The 20397-nt window shown below is 47.8% G+C and overlaps 1 pseudogene; it reads left to right on the top strand.

Moving 5' to 3' along the window:
- The first annotated feature begins 9163 nt into the window (after positions 1 to 9163).
- Positions 9164 to 10226, top strand: LOC149367149 (uncharacterized; annotated as a pseudogene).
- Positions 10227 to 20397: the final 10171 nt, after the last annotated feature.

The raw sequence follows: 20397 nt of genomic DNA, 5'->3' as shown, positions 1-20397 counted from the left end.
AGACGTCACACCACGTGACACCGTGACGTCACAGCACGGGACACCGTGACGTCACACCACGTGACACCGTGACGTCACACCACATGACATCCGATGAGAGAGGCGGCCTCCACCTCGCGCCGTCGCCGTGGGACCCCTAGCCGTCACACCACGTGACACCGTGACGTCGTCGTGAGGATGCCATCGCACAGACGCCGGAATGTCCTCGAGCGGAATTCCCGCGCATTTAGAACGCGCGTTCACAATCGGTGTAGGTGAAACGCTCGCTCCACCGAGCAGGCAGACGCGGCTTCCGTGGCAATCCAGGCGCTCACCCAACGCGCGTCTCGGGGTTAGTCGGCGTTCCGCTGTAGCCATGCCGTTGTCTTCCCCCACGACGAAGGTTTCTAGCGGTTCTATTAAAATGACCAAGTATGCAACCAAGGAAAGCCATGTATTACCAAGCCTAGCCACCAATATGCTTCGCATCTGACTAGGCTTAAGCTTAGCTAAGCCTCCGCCATAATTTTTTACGTACAATGAACTGAATTACCAGGGGTAAATGAACGGGTGACTATAGCATGGACAGCAGCGAAAAAGAAATGCGATGCTTAAATCGTCATGACAGCCGATCACAGCTCCCTCGCCCACCCCCCTATCCCCAAGAGTGGAAGGAGATGAAGACTGGCGGTCAGCAGGGCAGTAGTCTAAGACAAAATAATTCAATTACTCCACTTCTTGTACATGAGTGCGTTTGTATCCGCTACGCACCCTGGCCGATCACCCGCTGTGGTTATGTGTCATTACGCCCGAGGACATCATCATCATCATCACAAAGGCAGTAACAACAACCAGGAGACATGCAAAGACCAGGAGACATGAGAGGTCTTTGCCCTGCAGTGGTAGTAGTCAGGCTGATGATGATGATGACGCCACAGTAGACTCCGTGATCTAAGGCAGTGGAAAGGCTTCGGGCCACCGTGTGTGGCGGTCGATGCACGTATGTATGTAGCGGAAGCCTCTTGGTGGGCGAAGACGGCCGACAATGTCGGCGTGTAAAATGCCGCTGTGACAGCAGTCGCGAGAGAAGAAAAGGTGGTAAGGAGACATCCTGTGGCGCGTCGTTTTAGCACGCTGGCAGTGCAAGCGCTCACGAGCCCACCGACGCACATCTCGGTTGACATCAGGCGAGACGAACCTAGACGTCATGAGCCGCTGCATAGCACGAATGCCAGGATGGCTAGCGTTGTGCAGCTGTTCGAAGACTTGGCGGTGGAAAGCAGTGGGAACAAAATGACTTGGAGAACCACTGGAGACCTCGCCCACGATACTGCCCGACCAGAAGGGCATAGGCGCTGGCGACAAAAATGGGTAGCCAGAGGAGGCTTGGAGGGCTTGAAGCTCGCTGTCTAACTTCTGTGCTGGAGCCAGCGCTGCGAATTCCAGCACGCCTGATGCAAGAGCATTGATACGGGCAATCGACTCGGCGGCGCTGTTCACGGGCCCTTCGATGTATAGGATGTCCAGCGTTAAGTCAGAAATAAACTTCAGGTGTCTTATTTCTCGTCCGGTTTTATGAGCTCTGATTCTCACGAAATGCAAGCACATAACCATATAAAAAAGTCCATAAGCACATGAAAAACGGCTCCTTCCAAGGTGCGGCGGAAGTGCTGAATTGCGAGGTAGACAGCAAGGAACTCACGGCCGAACGTACTATAGCACCTTTCTGCGGCCTTGATTTTCTGGGAGAAGAAACCCAGTGGGCACCACCAGTCGTGGTGAACATGTTGCAGAAAGGCGCCTACAGCTACACCGGGGTCATCGGTGACGAGACGCAACGGGGCGACGGCCAGTGGCCGCATGTGTAGATTACCTTCGGCAAGGGTGCGCTTAGCAGCCTCGGCGGCTGACTTCTACTCAAACGCAGTACGAGGACAGCGTGACGATTTAGGAGATCGATGATGGGCAGGGTAATGAGTGTAATTCAAGACAGGATACGTGTGTGTCAGTTCAAGAGGCCGAGGAACTCTCGGAGCTTGCGAGCCGACTCGGGGTGAGGAAAGTCCCGGACGGCCCTACTTTGCGGTCCAAATGCCTTATCACCTGCGCCGTTACATGTTGGCCAAGGAACTCGATATCGCTGTCGCCGAAAACGCATTTAGCCAAATTGATGACGAGACCGTGTTCTTCGAGGCGTGAAAAGACCAGGCTCAGGTGTTCAACGTGCTCTTCAGACGAGGAACTGGCGTCCAGCAGATCAGGTAGGCGAACACAAAACGCAGGCCACGAGTGAACTCGTTGATGAAGAGTAGGAATTTCTGAGCACAGTTTCGCAGAAAAAAGGCTTGAGGACGCACTCGAAGAGGTCAAGAGGTGTTACAATGTCTGTATTAGGTATGTCTGCAGGCTTCTGCGAGACCAGATGATAGGCTTTCTCGAGATCCATCTTGGAAAAAAAATTCAGGGGGCACTTTGTTGACCTAAAGTGCGGTGAGGCGGAACCATTAGGCGCGGGGTTGCTGCTTGTGTCACTGATGTGTGGTAAAGACGTTAAGCTTCGCCTCTGAGTGGAACGCGACAGCGTCTTGCAAGGCTGCCAGGGAGTCCACAGAACGCCATCGCCCGTTCGGCTGTACACCTTGCTCGTCGGTAAATTCGCTTCTGAGGAAAGGAAATGCATCTGTCTCGCGTATATCGGTGGACACCTGAACCTCGCCGTGAGGGAAAGGAGGAAGATGGGAGTGAACGAAGACACCGTGATCACTAAACGTGCCTTTGTTCCTTCTAAACCATCCAGCTGGCTTGGCGGAGTGGTAGCGTGCTCGTCTCGCACACTGGAGACCGAGGTTCGAATCCCCAGCTCGACCAATTTCCTACTCGATTTTATTTATTTATCTTGTCTGACTAGAAAGGATAATTAGGCTAACTGGTTAATTAACCAATTAACTGAAACCTATCTACTTGGAGCATCGCTATACCATCCCTTTAATTGGTTGCATGGTTTCCAGCCAAAGTAGAATTGGCCCCGTTTGAAATTCGCGGACTGCGACGTCACGACCATTTCGACCAATTGAAAAGCGTGACATTTCTGTCGACAACTTCTGCTTACTACGATGAGGCATTTAAGGCTTCCGCCTTAAATTTCCCATGCCATCTATATTGGCCGCGAAGTGGTGGACGAGAGAGGGAATATCAATCCTAGATGGTGCGGGCGTTCACGGCGCGAAGGTCACCACAAGGTCGCCACAAGTTCGCCATATGCAGCTCCCAAGACCAGCTGCCGGATGACGGCCGAAACATGCCCAATTGCAGCATTTGGATGAATTGGCGGCGGTCATTGCAGATGCGGTCGCTACCAAGACGACGCGGCTGCCAGAATGCTGGCGGGCCCGTAGTGAATATGTGGTGTGTGACGGCGTTTCGGAGCGGAAACTCGAGGTAGCTGGGCCTCGTGATGGCAGGAAAATCGACAAGAATCAGAGTGAAAGCTGGCGATGGCAGCCACGGCACAACCTGGAGGGTGGTCGCGGGCACAGAGGCGAGAATGCAGTTCACGGACAGGTGAGTCGTGTGGTCCACAAGTGGGCGAGAACGAAGGTTTACAGCCAGGCCAAAATTGGCGAGGAAGTCCACTTCAAGTATAGTGAACCACACGTCCGCGATAATAAATATCCCAAGGAAGGTGCGGCGTAAGCCCAAATCGACGGTGAATGAGCGCTGTCGGCAGGTTGCGATCTGGGAGGTGTACATCACCTGCAAAGGCGCTCCTGGCATAGCGCGTTGCTGATCGAGTCGGCACGACGCAGGCACGACGCTAACCTCGGCACCGATGTCCGCCAGGAAGCGGCATCTCGATATCCTCTCGGTGACGTAGAGCAGCAGGCAGCTGGGTGCAGAGCCATCAGTCACTCGCCTGAGCACAGGCAAGGCTGCCGGAACTGGGGGGCAGCGGTCCCGAACTTGCGGTGGTACCAGCACAGCCCATCATGGCGTAGGCTTGATCGGTGGCTGGAACTGGAATGACGGGCCTACCGTCGGTGCAGCGATGAGGAATGGACACTCGAAGTGCGGCACCGGTGTTCGCGAGCTGGTAGATTTCATCCTCGACACCTGACTGCCGGTCGTCGACACTGGACGACGGGACGGAATTCCAGGCACAAAACGCGGGCCGGAGCAGTCCGAGACACGTTCAACCAGCTTCGGGAGCGTCTCCAAGGTAACCTGCTGCGGCCAGGACGACCACGAGGGTCTCAGGGAGGCGCAGGAGGAGCAGCTCGTGAAGTAGCCGGCTCTTCCTGCTCCATAGCAGCTGTCGCATGCTATAAATGAGCTGTGAGGGTCAACTGTCGCTTCGGCACTGAGCAACTCCTACAGGCGGCTGCGCTCCGAGGACCAGAACCGTACTCTTGAAACGGTCACATGCGGAGAAGGGGTCAGGCGTCTTCAAAACGCCGTCAGACTCGTCAGTCACCTCAGGGGAGAGAGTTTTCTTAGTTATAGTGTCTATATTTGTATCTATACCGAAACGTCGTCTGGCACGGTTAAGTAAACCTTTTTTTTTTTTGGTGGGAGAGGAGGTGGAGGGGGGGGGGAGCGCCTGAAAAAGTATGATGTTTAGTTTCTGGGGTTTAACGTCCCAAAGCGACTGAGGCTATGAGAGAAGCCGTAGTGGAGGGCTCCGGAAATTTCGACCACCTGGGGTTCTTTAACGATGATGCAATGAAGTCATACAGGCTTCGTCATACAAATGGCATAAAATTTGTATGACATTGTATGATATCTGCTGGTCAAACGATGATTTTTCAAAAATGAATGACATTTGTTGGACATGTGCAGGACATTTGTAGGGCATCTGATAATTTAATATTTGTACGACAAACTGTATGGGGCTCTGGCATCATGTAACTTTCTTCAGTAAGGGGAATTGAGTGCCCCCTCACCCCTCTAAATTAGTCGCCATGCCACCCGCTCCCCCCCCCCCCCACCCCACACGCAGACACACAAACGCCGTCACATTGATCCTGAGACTTGACAGCTATTCGCTGGAGAACGCTGAGCTGCTGTTAAGGTACTGCTGTTGCCGATGCTTGGAAGCAATCACTAATCGCGTCAGCAATGTTGCTTAAGAACAGTTAGAAGCCGCGGGCCGAATAAGACAAAAACGTGTTTTATTATTTTTTTTTAAGAAAGGGCACCGAACTGAAGTGACGAAACCGACTGATACTCTCCGCTAAAAAAAGGAGGAGTGTTTCTGCCTTTCTCATTATTTCGATACCTCTTCTTTCGTTGTAACGATATTTCCAAGTGCTGCCATTGGAAAGCCTTCAGTGAGATATTTTCACACATCTATGTTTCACAGCCCATTCCAAAAGAATTGGAAAGTTATCGATCTCGTAATGTGCTAATGTTCTGATCCATTCCTATGGGGGCCGTACGGGCCGCCGGAAATATGGATGAACGGAAATTTTCGCGCTTAGTACACTGTCAGGGCCAAAGCTTAGTGTGTTCACTACTGACGCTGCTAGCGCGCGCAGCGCTTGCACTTTCGGCGCTGAAAATTACAGCGGTTCGGACGAGCTCCGGAAACAACGAGTGAGCCTAATTTTCTTCAAAGTCTCCATGTGCAGGGGTTACAGGGATCGCGTGGTGAAGTTAATTCTTGAGGCATTCCAGATGGAAGAAAAAGCGTACCTCTCAGTCAGCGTCGCTTCTATTAACCTTCTTAAGAATAAGTTCAGACATTTGTATGGTTAGTTTCCTCCCATCCGCGATAGTGGCCGTCGTTCCCTTTTTCATTGTTGTTGTTGTTTACCTAAGTAAACATGACACATACCCACGCAGGAGGATTGGCCAAGGTACGGTGGTGGTGGCGTTGTTGTTGTTGTTGTTGTCCTCAAAATAATAACAAACGGTGAACGCCAAGAAAGTTTTTGTGCGGATAGTCATCTTCTTCTTCTTCTACTCCCCGTAGTCATTTTCGTGTCTTCGTTGTTTTATGTTCCTGTTTCTTTTCAACTTAAACAGTTTCTTGCCTGCATACTCCTCCAGAGGGAAAGTTGTACAACCTTTCTCCATCACTTAGGAAACCCCCCCCCCCCCCCCCCCCCGTTTTCTGTGTTGGCCACCGTAAATAATATTCGTATCAGTTCATAGAATTTCGAAATCTCGGTTGCCCTCGGCGATGTGGCCCAACAAATTTGGGTATTTCTGCGAGTTACATGCACTGGAGAGGTTGCTTTGTCGGCAAGCTTCTAGAAAATGCATGAATTTTGGCGCGATGTAGACAAAATTTGTTGGGCCACAGCGCCGAAGGTAGCCAGGTTTCTGAGATTGCAAAGGCTGATATGGGTTTTACTTAGGCTTGCATACACGCATCTCCATAATTGGGGAGCCTAAAACTAGTACTTAAAAAGATCAGTATTCAGTATTAGTTTGCTATCCTGCTAGTTAGCACGTCTTAGCTGTATTGTGATGTACTACACAGCTGACATTGCTATGCCGAAAAAGCACTCATCTAACATGGAAAGATTATTTAAAACCAATTGTGCAAAATGTTAGTTTCAGCAACCTGTAAGTGCGCTGAGCCGAATTCCGGAATCCCTTGACACTCCGCGCGTCACTGCTCGTGCTAGCACGGCGCATGAGAAAAGATGGTGTCGGCTACGACCAGAACGTGGGAGCATGAACGCCTGATTGTAAGAGTACGCGGCAGATTAAGGTTTCGAGGCGGAGCCACTGCGTTTTGCAGTGCCATTGCATTAAGTGATAACAATCATCGGTAGTGATGCCATTCAATAATTTTTCTCATCTAAAACGAAAATTGCTTCAATAAAAATCATTCTACTTAATTACAACCACATGAGGTCTGTAATGAGACGCATTTTGTATATTTACTCAGGCCACCGGAATATGGAATATAAGGGTGAATACTGAGAAATGGCAATTTCTTTGCAACCTCGGATTTTTTTTTTGCTTAGCTTAATCTGTTCGATTCAAATTCACTCTGTTTTACCAAGTCGTAGATGTCAAAGACAACCGCTGAAAGCTCGCTAATGCATTCAGTTTGGAGAGTTGGTAACCGCTTCCGAGATTCATTTCTTCTAGCGAGCGTGAGCATACAATACGCGCGCTTACACACGCACGCGTACTACTGCACCCTACACATAACAATACAGAAGACTCGCTGGACATCAACTAATACTTTACTTGCGCTTATATGCCATTATATACATTTTAATCTGTACTCACCAGTGTCGCGCTTCTCTCAAGCGTGGCATAAGCTCGCAGAGGTAATCTGTCTCCTTCTTTACCAATATTACGGACGGAGTGCTAACACTCCACCCTATGAATTTCAAGCGCTTCGATTACCTATCGTTCTTTTCTTTAGCTTCCCGCGTGGATCACAGAAGAAGCGCCAGAAACAACCTTTGCAATCCTTTCAGTGCTTCGCCAATGAACTACCGCCGGACAGTGGTAAACAACCTTTTGGTGCTCCCTTAAACTGTAATTTACCGAAACATACCGTACAGTTATGGACAAAAGCGTTTTGAGCGAGAAACCGTTTTTGAGCGCAGGTTTTTTTCATATGGTGTAAGATATCAATATAACAGTCAGTATATTTGTAGATCACCCGACGGCAGTCCTGTATTTTTTTTTTTCTATTAAAGTATTTGCTATTGTCAACACCACTCCCCATCGGTTCTCTATGGCACTCTTGACTGTTCGATGCGTCGATAGAAATACTTTAAAAGAAAGCTTTTGCGAAAAAAACAGCGTAGGAACAGGGACACAAGAAAAGAAGACTACGGGACAGGCGCTTTTGGAAGGTTTTGCAACAGATCAGAAGATTTGACCATTACCTTGCATACTTCCAGAGCAGTGTCTTACAATTTTGCAATTTTTAAAATTTTTGTTCGACAATGTTGGACATGGACGCAAAATGACAGCCTAGGGGAGGACTATTTCGCTTCAGGGATTCATCGCATTGCCTCAGACTCGGCATCCACGCGCCATATGGAGTACGGATCACCGCGTAGGGTACTTATCAGTGAGCCCGCAAGGCTGAGGAGGGAAAGGATTGCTTGCTTTGTGTTTGATTTCTGCAGGATTTATTTTAATACCATAGCACTAGAAGTCTCACGAGGGACAAAATATCTGATTCATTATACCTTTGGCCCATTGGCTGAAGAAAAGTGACGTCAGGAGGCCGGGTAATTACAATTGGCTGGACAAAGTAACGTCACCAGAGCGAATAATTCCTTTTGGCTGGAGTAAAGTGACATCGTCAGACCGAAAATATCATCACCACACCGGAAGTGACGCGACATCGGGTAAAGGCGTCAACAGGTTCTAATGTTATACTATTGACAGCACAAGGTAATAAGGTGTCCCTGTGAATTTTTAATTTTTGCTTGTTCAGGCCTTATTTTATTCGACAACTCAGAGGGTTCCTGTGTTCTGTGGGCCTGATGCTAAAGCGTACACTTCCAAGGGGCGTGCAAACTTGATCGCATGCGCCCCTACCGTTCCCCAGTGCAGTGCGATTCTCCATGGCGTAAAATGTAGTTGTCATCTCTCAGGCCGGAAATGGCGTCACTGCCGTGAGGGACAATAAACAGTCGTTTCTCTATGCGGTCAGCAAACCCCGTAAACGCGTCATCACAGCACGGGGCGGCCTGTTCTTGCGACTGCTCTTTCTAACAACGTTTATTGAACGTGCGGTGAAGAAAGCGTCCGGCTTGCGAGGCGCTTTGCATGAGCTCGAAACGCATGAACCCATTTTTCCAGTGTTCGCCTTGCCGACTGCAGGAGACCGCCCGAAGGTGCGTAGGACATCGTTTGCTGCAGTTTATCTGCGTGCCGCTGCAACTGTCAGGTTAGCGGAACACAATTCGGTCCCGTGCTTCGTTCAGTTGGGCCAGTTATACACGACCCAGAAGCGGAGCAACTGAGGTGGCCTAGACTGAACACGCTTGAATTTCCCTGGAGAGAGATAGATGTGATTTCTTCGGGGCTGTCTGGTGTTTGTGACATTCGGCCCTCTGAGTAACTCGTCCGTCATCGAAGAGTTTCACAGTAGCCCTTAAGAAGGCTACTGCTCGAAGACAGTGTTGACTCCTACACGTCGTTCGAGAAGGAGAAAAGTGACCGGCAGAAAACCTCGCAGTCGTGCGTTGCCAGAACTATGAATGACTCCAGGCCAGCTGTTTTGTTCATGAGCCTATTGTCGCTCCTGGTCTTCGCTTTCCTACTAAGGACCACAGATTCGTACTGCCTGAGCACGACTCCAACGCCCCGACCTTGTCTGACGAACTGGTTCAGTTGCGCACTACTGGGCAAGTGCATCCCTCTCAAATGAGGGTGCGCGGCGAAGACGATTGCGGCGACGCTTCCGACGAGACAAACTGTTCACCTCCAAACTGCATGCAGGGACAATTCGCATGTCTCAATGGTCAATCCATACCGAGCTGGCGGTTCTGCGATGGGCATCCAGACTGCGTGGACAGATCGGACGAACATACGGCAACGTGTCCTCCCAAGACCTGCAACTCAGACCAATTCGCCTGCAGCGGAGCATACGGTGGCAGGTGTGTTCCCCTTCAATGGCTGTGCGATGGAGAAAAAGACTGCTCTGATGGCTCTGATGAGAATGACTGCCCGTGTATGGAGGACCAATTGGCATGCCAAAACGGCCAGTGCATTTGGGACCAACTTCAGTGCGATGGCCTTCCCGACTGCAACGACCACTCGGACGAAGGTGCGTTAGCTTGCGAGGCCCGTATCTACAGGCCTGAAGATTTTATGTCCGGACCACTCAGCGCCGAAAGTGTTCGCAGTGCGACAGTATCAACGATTGTACTGACGCTTCGGACGAAAAGAATGGCGGGAATACGACTTGTTCACAGTCGGGGTTTCCTTGCGGAGATAGTCGCAGCATTCTGAACTCGCTCCAGTTCGACGGGGACGAAGACTGCCCCGATGGTTCCGACGAGAAAGGCTGCCAAACGCTGACCTGCTCGCAGTCACAGTTCACCTGCGGGAATGGTCTTTGCATTTGGCAGGAATTCGTGTGTGCTGGAGATGTTGACTGTCACGACGGTTCCGACGAAAATGACTGCGGACCAACCTGCTCGCAGCAGGAATTTACCTGCGGCAATGGCACCTGCATATCGCGTATCTTAGTATGCGAGGGTTGTAAGGACTGTGAAGACGGGTCCGATGAGCAGGGTTGCGAAAGGATTGGGTGATGTGAATTCATCAGCAAGGCATGCATGCTTCAATTTCTGTACATATACGCAGGGGTCCATTGCGAACGTCACCTAAGATTTTTTGACCTCACTGCTGACGTTGGCGCATCCAAGAATGCTGTGCCTAAAGATATCCGCATCAGCTAAAAGAATTAACGATGACGATGACAATGACCCCAGTTCCCCGCCAAAAATCAGGCAAGGCTTAGTGCCCGGGGTCTAGGTGGCGAGGTTTAACGAAGTTTCTGTGCTCTGTGTTGCTCACAGGAGACAATGCAACACGTTGACAAGGAACCTTGACAAGTTTTAAGGGAGCGAAATGTGTCCGATGGCTTTTAAGGAGACCTTTAACGTTGAAAGGGGTGTGCTGGCGACAGGGGTTGCCCCTTCCTGTTAGCTTATGCGCGTTGATGTAATAGTGGCGCATGAAAGCTTTTTCAGACCACGTGTTCGAAAGCGATATAGGATAGCATTATGGTGTTGTAGATACGCACTGGACATTTGTAAGAGCGTTAGTTCTTGCTACTTACGTTTTTCAAGGACGCGTCTGTCTGCAGTGCAGCTCAAATTGACCAAAACCACGTGACCACACTATATCACATATCAAAAGTGGGCCCGTAGCGCCTCACTGGACACCTTTACTTTCAAATCATTGCATATGTCCCAGTATAGCGGCCATCGAAGTGCCCCCCCCCCCCCCCCCCTTGGACCACCGTTTGCATAAAACTTGTGGGCCACCCATTTGGCGAAGAATGCTCTAAGCGATGTCAGATGACATATCATGTTCTTGATGGTAAAGTACTAACGGAGATGAAGCCCAAAGTATGTGTGAGATTTGCACCGACGACCTTTCCGCCCCCAAAGCGAGCCTTCCGAGGACCTTCAGACGGCCATTACGGCCGAACCGTCTGTCGCATTGGGTTCCGGATGATGTCAAACAATTCGTCGTGTTGTTATGCACATGTTTATAAAATTTATTAGCTGATATAATGAAGAAATATGAACTATGTCGCTAACGTGGCTGTAAATCGCAATAGGAGTGCGAAATCCATGAGGCAGATGGTGTTGCTTGTGTCTTAGAAAAGATTCTTCCGGAAATGAAATATCCGCTGATGTTTGGATTTGATCTTCTCCACGTTTGGTGAGCACAATGATGTAAACACTTGAAGCCCTCGTAGCTAACGCTCTTAAGGCGAACGCTGAGGCAGTGTTGACGCAGAATTTTTTTGCATTCATATTCAGTTAGGATTAAATCATAGGTAATTATGTGCATATATATCGTTAGCTTGGAGCATAAGCGAGTTATTTTTCTCCCAGATTTTAGTGAGTGAACAAGAGTTTTATAAATAAAACGCAGAGAATTAAAACGCTTCTGTGAGTGTTCTAGAAAATGCTCTCTTAAGTCATGTGCGTTCAGCTTGTTATGTGATGGCTGCAGTGTACCCCAGAAGTTAACCTTGAACTTCAGCAGATCAGACATGCACGCATAAGCCAACAGCACTAGTTTACTCATCACGTCAGCAAAAAATTCTACTTCTCATATATATTTCGCCAGGCTACGAAGTTATTCCAAACCTGAGTTTAAATGGCTCCATGTACGTTTTATTCGGTTAATGTAAGCTCTGAGTGCCTCTTGTAATCTAAATGGAAGGGTTCAAAGCAAATTACACTTTGAAATAACCTTTGAACGACATGCAGGCGGACTTGTCTTCGTACACTAACATGTCCCCTGTACCTGGTTGGAATACTCAACAAAGCTACGAAAGTGTGTCTTGACTGCGCCTGAAACTGTTTCTTGCATGAAATTCATTTGTGAAAATGGAGCCCTCCTCAACATTAGTAAATATTGAAATCACCTGTACAAACTTGGGACAGGTTCTTGCCCAAAGGTCCATTTAAAAGTCTTCTCTATGCTAGTTGTAATATTCAATCCAAAGTAGTTCGTCCGCCACATTTAACAGAACTGAATCCGGCGTCGAGTAGAATTTGCGAAGTTCTGTTACAAATAGCACAGCGCATTGAATTTATATAATAACAGGCTCTTTGAATAGGCACATACTGCGAACCTTAATTTATAACTTCTTGTTTGTTGTACAACCCAATAGAATATGTTTTTCATTTTATTCGAATTGATGTCTGCGATGAAATAAAGAATCAAAAATAATTATTTAAAGTTGTACTTACACTTCAGTTATAAACATAACACCGCAATGAAACAGATCTGCACAACAGTCTGGACCGACTGCAAACGCAAGAACACTATGCATAATGCGCGGCTATGCGCAAGCGAAAGGCTTTATGTGTAGGCGCAAATAAGTGTTCCAGATGTTCTAGCCTGAACTTTTCGCGCGTACACACTTCTTCATTCAATGTTAAAATTACCTATTTTCGCATGTGGAATTTGTGCTTTTTGAGGTATAGTCAGGTAGCAAGAACCAACTACTGCAGTGCTTTATTTCTACTCGCGTGATTTTAACGAAGAGGTCCAAGGACTGTGATTTGCACCATGACCTTCTGCAACGTAACATGGAGATGTCCCCTTTGTACGCTGAAATCGCGTTGCTGCAGTTGAGTTTCTCTTCAAGTGGAGATGTGAGAAAACATTTGATGATGATGAAATCGGATTTCTTGATGGATTGATGGTTCGGACTCGAAAGCAATCACATTACTCGACGGCGGGATAAGGAGGTTAACTATTTATTAACACATAAAAAAACGAGAAGAAACAAGCAAGGAGAAAAGTATTTACAACATGACTGAACCACTGATTACACGAAATCAGCCCCACTTAACCGAGAGCGTACCGTTTTAAGCCTTCTCTCTCCGCCCTTTGCGGGGACAGCAACCAATAGTAAAATAGGCGACACTTCTCACCAATCAATGCTTAGGGAAAGGACAATAAAGTTTCCGTCAGCCAATCAAAGACTGGGGAAAGGATGTTTGCTAATGGCATACTTGGGAAAAGAGAGGTTCCGAGCACGCATACAAACAGCACAAAACTCAGTGCGTTCCGAACCTCTGCCTTCCTCTTCGTTTCCCTCTCCGCGCACGTGCATACGGGACACACGTATGGCACGGTTAGTTAGTTAGTTAGGTTAGTTAGTTAGTTAGGTAGGTTAGTTAGTTAGTTAGGTAGGTTAGTTAGTTAGTTAGGTTAGTTATGAAAAATAAGGAAAGCTGTCGCTGAGGGGTCCAGCGTCCAGTGGCAACTGCAGTTTAACTATGGGCCCTTTCTGAGTATCCGACGCTCATAGACCCATCGGCGCCGCATCGCGTAGCGAACGTCCACCGTACACCTGTCCTCACAGTAATCCGTAGGGACACGAGAAGGTTAAAAAAAACATCCACTGGCCACAAACACGACGACTGCAGGCATTCAAACACTGCACTGTAGAAAGCTGCGCGCTAGAAAGTATCTGTGGTGGAGAGGCAAGACGGAGAGAGAACGAGTGTTATGGCGACGATGCCGCCAGCAACAATAGAGCAGCCACCGAGTCTCCGTCGTGCGTCCACGGTTCCCTGAATTCGGAATGCCTTTGATCGGGGACAGGTGCACATGTCAAAGCCTCGCTCCGTGCACTGTGCTGGAGGCTGGATGACACATCGGAAAGTTCAGCGAACTTCACAGGCGGGGTGCGAACTGCAAAGAATGAGACCGACATTCAACAACAGCAAGAGAAAGCTTATTTCATTTATTGGTGGTATGCGGAAAGAAGGAGTGCTTGAAAGCATCGCAACGACATTGCCTCTCGCGTATTTTTCATTCATGATCGCAACTTTTCGATGTAAAATAGGTTGGCAGCAAATAAGTTTTAGGGTTTATGAAAGTTTTATTAAAATAGATGTGGTAGAGAAATTCCAGTTTAATCTGTAATCGGCGCTTTTTAAGGGAGTCCCACTCCAAATCCCCCTTAATGCTGCTACTAAGAACATCAAAACTATAGCTGTTAGTAACAAACCGCGCAGCACGATTCTGAACACGCTCCAGAATAGCACAATGGGTCCCATGCAGCACAGACATACTCCATGATTGACCTGATGTTAAACCTTCTCGACGCCTTTGTTGCTATGTATTCAACCTGTTTTCTCCAGGTAAGGTCAGCCGTAAAGTAAATACCAAGATGTTTATAATCCGAGACTTTAGATAAAAGCTGCTGATTTAAAACTTACTCAGAGTTAATTGGAGTGCGCCTGTGCGTAAAGGAAACACAGCCTCATGCTCCATGCTCCATTTATCTCACCATTCTTGAATGCGGTCTATATTTTGTTGAAGGTAATCTGTGTCACAATGCCATTTAATTGAGTGGTACAAAACACAATCATCGGCGTACAACCGCACCCGGCAATTAACATTTCCTGCTATGTCAATGACATAAATTAAAAACAGCAATGGCCCTAACACCGACCCCAGCGGAACTCCCGAAGTGGCTGTCGCCATATCTGAAAAACAACCGTCGACCAAGACGCGTTGCTTGCGCCCTTCAAGATAATTTTTAATCCATTGATATGCGTCATTTGTTACACCAAGAAAGGAGAGCTTATGGAGCAACATGAAGTGAGGAACATGACATGAGCGATGAGCATTCTTCCATAGACCTAGAGCGATGGAACGGCGCGCCCTGTTGTGCATTTATGCTCGTTCGATATAGCTTTTAAAGGCATGGATAGTTCAACACGATCCATGGAAATGTGTATGCTCTATGAAGTCTTGTTTAGAGCTATCGACCTTTTTCAGTTTCAGCCTCGCTCCCAGGGCGCCGAACACTGCCATGTTGCTTTCCTCCTCTCTGGCTGGTTCGGAAAGGCGGTGTCCGTGCCCGTGCGTTCTCTGCGGTTATCCGTGTTTACTTGTTGCGGTTGCTTAGCTGTAGTGGCCCGATTTGGGTGTATGTGCGATTAAAGCTGCAACGAGGTCTTCGCGAAACCACTGCGCAGTCGTCTGCTGTTCAAACAACTACAGGAAGCGAAGGCGGCTTGAAGCGGAGCAGTGTGAAGAACACAGATGGCCATGGTGGCAGTGCGGTTGCGGGCTGTTGCAGCTACACATACCTTACACGCGAGCACCTACTGCTGATGTCGCTAAGATATGTGTCGTCTGTGACCCTTGCAAAATCAAAACCTAAGTAATAATTTGGGTAAATGATGCAGCAGCACTGCGGGTTACATGAAACATTTCTGTTATAACTGCCGACACTGGCGACTGATAATTAACGACAACGGCACTGTAAATATAGCTATTTGACAGTACTTGAAAGGCATGATGCATTGCACAAATGCCACACCTGTTTGCTTGCAGTAAATATCCGATAAACCAGCAGGACTTAAAAATCTGAAGGCCGCAGCTTTGACGTGTCCACCTTGCATCGTGACATCGCATGCTTCGACCAAATACGATTTTCAACTGACGCCATAATGCAAAGTGCAGATTGTTTAAAAAAAAATGTGCCTATTAAGGACCTGCAATCAGCAGGCCCGCAGTGCCCACCCGACCACACGCACGCGCTTTTTCGCTCTTTCGGCATTAATCAGCGGCCGCACCCGAGACGGACCAAGCAGATACGCCCCTCAGGAACTGTCACAGCAGGTGCACCAGTTTCGAGTGTATAAAGTACATCGCGCTCGAAGGCAAGGTGCCTCTCTACTACATCTTTTTCGGAGTTTAGCGAAATGTCAGACGACGCGAAGTTTAATCTGTTCCTGTGACACATTGCTTCGACACGCGGCGCCGACGGACGCAATGGCGCTCCGAAGAGCGCGGCCACACACTCGCATGTTCACTCTAAGAGTGGACCACCCTACATTTGCACGCTTCACCAACCATTTTACCGTTAGTACGAAGTAATCAAGAAATTTATGCAAAGCCAAAAGCCGCAACAGAATTCAGTGCGCTGATGCGCTTCAGCGATGCTTAATCCATGTAGCATTACAGAAAGTACAGTTTTTTAGGACAGTGAAGAGGGAAAATGTAGTGAAAGATGCAGTCGAACGCAGTTTCATTCTATTCGTGTCACCGGCGCACCGCAGAGCAGACCGCTTAAGCGCTTGACAGCAACACTGCTGTTAGCTCGGAACGAAGCAGTTTTACTTTTATAATTATAACTACAACATAAAAGCGCTCAGCAAGTTTCGTGCTCGCATTAATAAATGTCTCCATTATAAATACCAGAAAGCCGCTAAACGAATTGCGCAAACTTGCATAGAAGCGCACCTCCAATGTTGATTTTCGGCACAAACGGCCCGCGCTTCGGCGAGCGGCGACGCAGATGCTTCCCTGCAAGTTGTGCCGAAAATCAACACTGGAGGTGCGCTTCTATGCACGTTTGCGCAATTCGTTTAGCGGCTTTCTGGCGGGCCATTTTGATCACAGTTGCTCAGTGCATACCGGCCGGCAGTGCAACACTTTGCAGGTCAAAATCATGCAAAAATCAACACTCGGATAAGGCTGAACAGCGCGGCGAGTCTCGCTGCCTGTATTGCAGCGGCTGCCACCCAGGCCAACATGGCGGAGAAATCGGCCAGACGCAAGACGCCGCTGCTGCCGAAAGATGGCCACGCGCACTTGAAAAAGGTCTATAGGCCACTCGTAAATGACGCGGGTGTATCCCCCGTGTGCCGTTCGAGCTTTCTAGACACGCCTCTGGGCGACTGTACAATGGGAACTTCAAATTTGAATTTGCTCGGTGAGGCCATTTGTAAGGCGATTGATGCGTTTTTAAGGCGGAAGCCTTTAATGCCTCATCGTAGTAAGCAGGAGGGTTCGACCAAAATGTCATGCTTTTCAATTGGTCGAAATGGTCGGGACGTCACTGTGCGCGAATTTCAAACGGGGCCAATTGTACTTTGGCTAGTAACCATGCAACCAATTAAAGGGATCGTATAGTGATGCTCCAAGTAAGTGGGACTGAGTTTAGTTAATTGCTTAATTACCAAATTAGCCTAATTAACCTTTATAGTCTGGCCAGATAAATAAAACCAATTAGGAAATTGGTCGAGCGCGGTAACCGAACCCCGGTCTCCGGAGTGCGAGACGAGCATGCTAACCACTCCGCCATGCCAGCTCGATGGTTTGGAATGAACAAAGGCATGTCTAGCGAATACGGCGTCTTCGCTCACTCCCACCTTCCTCCCCTCCCGTTACGGCGAGGTTTACGTGTCCACCTAGATATGAGAGACAGATACATTCCCTTTCCTCAAAAAGCAATTTACCGACGAGCAAGGCCTGGAACCGAACGGGCAATGCCGTTCTATAGACTCCTTGGCAGCGTTGCAAGACGCTGTCGCGTTCCACTCTTAGAGGTGAAGCTTAACATCTCAACCACGCATCAGTGACACAAGCAGCAACACCGCGCTTAAGGCTTTCGCCTCACCGCACTTTGGGTCAACAATGTGCCCCCCTGAATTTTTCTGTCCCGAACCCACCAGGTTTAAAGAAAAAATCATAAACTAGGAGAAAAGTTAAAGTCAAGCGCCGCCGTAAGTGTAAGCGTTGTAGGGCGCCGACTACGTTTCAGAAATGAGTCTCTTGCGCCCGCGCTATGAGTGTTACGCAACTGTTATGGGAAAGAGCTAGGATGTTAATGGTCCCGAGGGATAGTACAGTTACTGAAGAAGCAGCAGCCGGGATTCAGGACAACCTGACAGTAAATGTGGACAGACACGAGAGCTTTAGCTTTTCAACATCAAGTGCAACTAAGTAAATATTTTCGGCACCCCAGCCGGGCGCCTCTGTGACTGATCATGCTGCTTCCGCACAGGGCTTTAGATTTATCATGTGCGTTTGAAATAAAAAAATTCTCAGACAGACTGCGTGCTACAAAGTGTTCCCGTTTTGTTTTAATTTCTTGCATTTCTGGAAAATAGGTTTCCCAATGCTCCTTAAGTTATCAGCGCCACTCGCATACCGCATTTTACCGGCTGTAATGCGCCTATGATATTAATATGTACGTAGTTCCTGCGATAAGCGAGATGAAAACCGATACGAACGTAGAAGGGAAGAAATATCTATGCACATGGAGCGTTAATATCTTTCCCTCGATGGTCAAAGACAGCCTGATAAATGATGCCGTCTGTCTGATATTTAACGTACCACATTTGTTACGTGATCGCAGAGGCACGACGTATAGGTAAATGACACCAAAATTGCAATGGCAGCGAAAGGTTCAAGTTTGACGCTCCAGCTTTTGCCTGCACCATGCTCTGAAATCAATCATGTTGATGCTGATGATCACGGATTTTAATACCGCAAGTACAAATCATGCCGAACGGTGCCAAACAGTATGTATGTTATTTATTTCGGATACTTTCCAGGCCCGAAGGAAATACAGAAAGGAGTGGTTAGGTATATGAAATAAACAGTCCGTGTTATACAATATTGTTTTACAAAACGGCGGAATATACAGTAGTCTTGAAATTGTAGATATCAGAAATGGCAGCGATGGACAGTGGAAGGTCGTTCCAGTCTGCGCTGGTTTTGTGAACAAATGAATAATGGCACACTTTTGTTCTTGAAAATGGAACAGCAACTATAAACATGTGGTCAGAACGGGATGATATGTATGATGAGCGAGCAGAAAGATGATCCTTTAATACAGGGTTGTGATGATACATTCTATGGAAAAGACAGAGTCGAAAACATTTACGGCGTGAACACAGGTCCGGCAGGGTAAGGGTGTTTGTCATGGAAGTAATGCCGGCATGGCGGGAATAGTTTGGTACGATGAAACGTGCTGCGCGATTTTGAATGGATTCAAGTGTGTTGATCAATGTGATTTGACTGGGATCCGGTACTGCACACGAATATTCTAGCTTTGGCCGCACAAATGTTTTGTAGAGTGTTAGTTTTATTTGCAGAGGCGCAGCCTATTACAAGGCCTATTACAAGCATTTCACACCAAAGAAGCCGAGCGCGAAGCCAGGGTAAAGCTTGTGCCTATTGGTAGCCTTTTCTTACCCGGTGGCTTTGGGAATCGAACCCTGCACCTCCCACATACGATACTCTCGGTGATTAATGCAGAGAAGTGGCACTAATCAAGCGCCTAGAGCTTTCTCCATCATTTCAGGCATGTGCACTATATATTGGGCCGATTTGAGCTGCTGATGAGAGCGCTGGCTTGTTTTTGTAATAATTTTGAATACTCTAAGGGACACCAAAGCCGGAACGGGATCACAAAACTACTTTAACGCTCAGTGTGCCAAAAGCATAAAGGTTTCTTTCCGACATTCCTCGTTTGCTTGACGAAATAGTATGACACTTGTTTTTCTTACTTCTTTTGTTTTCTGCGAGTGCAGACAAAGAAACATAGCGAATTTTGCAAAATTTTGCACTATCTTTTTATCTCGGTTAGATTGGTTATTGAGGGGCATATTTATGTGGTGTGACGTACGAGTAAGTAATTAAATGCAAAATGCTGCATCGTCAAACTTTGCCCTGCTAAACTTTAACCCATCTAGTCGCCACATTTCGATGTCTAACGTTCGGGATGAATACAAGCCAGTGCATTGCATATTTCAAATTACTCCAACTCTTCTGTTTGCTCCCATCTACGTTTGTGGAGCTAGCCAGCGTAAACAACAACAAATTAACAAATTAAAAACAATTAACAAAGAACCCCGTCTGGTGGTACAAGTTCGGCATGTTTGTGACCAAATTGCTCCCTGCTGCGAGCAAGTGTACTTGGAACTAATTTTGTTTAAGTGCTGACCTGAGGCCCCATTTTTTAACAAAAATGTCACACTTCTATATCGGGGGGATTTATTCTTGCAGGCAGTTTCATTTATGCATCGCGATTCGGTTCAGTACATTGAATACCCAAGTCACGCATCTTTTTAACTGCTTTGGTTCCACACCCTTCCTAGTTTGTGTTGTTATTGCCAGTTTCCTTGTTGCTGCATTCCAGTACTTTCTTCTGTGACTTCTCTACCTCAGAGGAATGTATTCAGATGCCAATTACAGACCACGCACGTCAACACGCATCTGCTTTTTTTTAGGGCTATCCACGGGAGCAATGTATAGAAACATCTAGAAATAGCTGAAGATTTTTGTGATAGAGAGGTTGACTGAGAAATAAGATACGTACTAAACCGAGTGATTTACAAATAGTGAAGAATGAACCCCCAGAGCAGGGTTGAGAGCAACGGGGCCGCAAATAGAGACCATGGGAAAAAAATGCAG

The sequence above is a fragment of the Amblyomma mixtum genome, chromosome 1 (genome assembly GCF_055824585.1).
Source record: "Amblyomma mixtum isolate Tamu chromosome 1, ASM5582458v1, whole genome shotgun sequence".
Classification (NCBI taxonomy): domain Eukaryota; kingdom Metazoa; phylum Arthropoda; class Arachnida; order Ixodida; family Ixodidae; genus Amblyomma; species Amblyomma mixtum.
This window is presented reverse-complemented; position numbering and strand designations above follow the sequence as displayed.